Here is a 2,381-nt window from a genome sequence, read left to right on the forward strand (position 1 = left end):
CCCCCCCACCCCCATACACTTTTGTTGCTGATCTCCCCCACCCCTCGATCTGTTCTTCCCACCCACCCCCCGATCTCTCTTCCCCCACCACCACCCCCCTTACCTGTTGATTAATCGGCAATAATAATCTCAGCAGCCTGAAAGATGGTGGAGCTGTGGTTTGAGCCATGAACCGTCTTCTGTTGTTTGCAGAGTTGATCTTGGATTATTTGGGGGGAGTAAAAGGGGGAGAGAAAGAAAGAGAGGGGGGGAGAGGATCTCCTGCCTTTCCCCCTCTCCCCCTTACCCCCCTCTTTATAGGGAGAGAGAGAGAGAAAGGGAAAGAGAGCAGGGACCTGGATGTGCCTGGTGTGTTTATAAAAGAGGAGAGAGAGAGAGAGAGAGAGAGAGAGAGGAGCCTAGGTCTAGTGGAACAACAAGCCCCCAAAGGAGGCGAGGAGGCGGCTTTAGATTGCAGGAAGATCAGCTCTTTATCAGAAATGTTATCGCTTGTCAGGACCTCAGTCTCCGAGCATTACGTCAGTTTCAAGACACCAACACTATTAATATCAAAGGAGCCTTAGCAGAGAAAAGCGCCACCCCAGACTGAGAGCCCTTAAAGAGACAGTACAGGCGTCCCCACAGTGCTGCTCTGATCTGCCTCCTCCTCAGCCAGGCAGCAGCAACCACTGGGGAATAGGCGGCTTTGGAATAGACCAAGTCATTCAAAACTTTTTTTTTTAAGTAAATGAAATTAACCTTTATGCGGGATGCTCTAGTGCTGGGAGCTTCACTGAGGAATGGACTCAGCCACACAGATCACATCCTTGGGAAAGTTTGACAGGGAAATAGGCTCTCTGGTCGTCCTGATTCTTAATAGTTGTTATTTATTAATAATTATTTGTTAATGCTGCTGGTCTTTTCTCAGCTTTTCTAAAACTGCACAAGATTTGTGCCCGAATGTGCTATGCAAAGGCATCTGCAGTTCTCAACGTTTTCCTTTCATTTAGATCCAGTACAAAGGGAGAGAAAAACAACTGGAACTTTTTCTAAGTTGGCGGGGGGAATAGTAGGAGGCATGATAGTGGAGTGCCCTGATCTGTGCAAAGGGCAACTCACTTAGTGGGATCAGTTTCTAACAACAGCCTTAATTAATATTATTAATTATTATTATTTTATTTGTATAGAACTGACAATACCACACTGTCCAAAGCACAAAATATATAGTCCATGCCCCCAAGATCTTACAATCTAAATAACACAAACACAAAGTAGGCAAGATTTACTGAGAAGTCTAGACTAGTTTATTATTATTACAATATTATATTATTTCTCAGTTTTCAAATTAATACAAACCATTATTGGTTCTCTGTGCTACCCGATACAGGACAATCCCAACCCTCTCTTCAGAAAGTTCTTCACACTTCTCTATGTCTATACAGAATCTTTTAAATTAAAAAGTCAGATTTTCCCCATACCACGAATTGCCAGAAGTCTGCATATGACTGTATGGAAGAAAAAAAAAGTCAAAGGAGAAGCAATGCATAAACGGTTCCTGTGAAAGGATTTTAAATCCCAAATAGAGTAGGCATTAAAAACTATGTAAACGTTTGTTGGGCATTTGGACACAATTTTCTGCAGTTAGGTGACTTTATGTGGCATGTTTTTCCTTCTATGCCAGTCATTTTCAACTAATTTCATACTAAAATATACACATTCTGGATTTTTGCAAATAACAATACATATAATTCATGTGAGAAAGTGAAAAAAAAGAGTGATGTCGTTAAAATATTAGAGATTAAGTTATTTCCCACAAAATGTATTTCACATATCATCATATTTGCCTTAAGTTTTTCCTGAAAATAAAATTGTAAGTATAAAACAAAAAAAATTCAAAGATACAAACTGAGGCAAAATAAAAATCCTACTGTAAAGTGTATGCCATTTTCATCCACTTTTCTAGACTTATACATACTTCATTTATGTTTAGTATAATATAATGGCAGATTTGTAAAGTAATTGCTCATGTAAATCACCTAGTAACACATTTCCCCCTTAAGTTCTTCTGTAGGGTTGCCTAATAAGGCACTTTATGAATAGAAAAACAATAATTCATGTATAAGAGGTGAACTTGTCAGGCTGAAAAGGATAAGTAAAATATAGTTCCACGATGAAGCATCCTGTACCTCCCTGGAAAGAAGAGAACTGATATATTATGTGTGGGATTTACCATATCCCCATCAGCAGAAATTCGTTTTGGAACAGTTATGTTTTTATACAGAATGCAAAGAAAAGTAATTCCAAAATCTTCAGTAAAATGTAAAGTCTGTTACTAATGACTACCTATGTACTTTAGTGCCAGAGCAATTTACTGTAGCATATCACTAATGTGCACAGTAAAA

At 39.1% G+C, this 2,381-nt stretch overlaps 1 protein-coding gene across 2 annotated transcripts in view; it reads right to left on the reverse strand.

The window, feature by feature from the left end:
* The window catches only part of TRPS1 (transcriptional repressor GATA binding 1), a 260,928-nt gene extending 260,347 nt beyond the window's left edge, over nucleotides 1-581 (reverse strand). For both annotated transcript variants that reach the window (XM_034763501.1, XM_034763498.1), the window contains exon 1: nucleotides 104-581. The gene's annotated coding sequence lies outside the window, so the exon portion shown is untranslated. The remainder of the gene's footprint in view (nucleotides 1-103) is intronic.
* Between the last annotated feature and the right edge of the window lie 1,800 nt (nucleotides 582-2,381).

The sequence above is a fragment of the Trachemys scripta genome, chromosome 2, assembly GCF_013100865.1.
Source record: "Trachemys scripta elegans isolate TJP31775 chromosome 2, CAS_Tse_1.0, whole genome shotgun sequence".
NCBI lineage: Eukaryota > Metazoa > Chordata > Testudines > Emydidae > Trachemys > Trachemys scripta.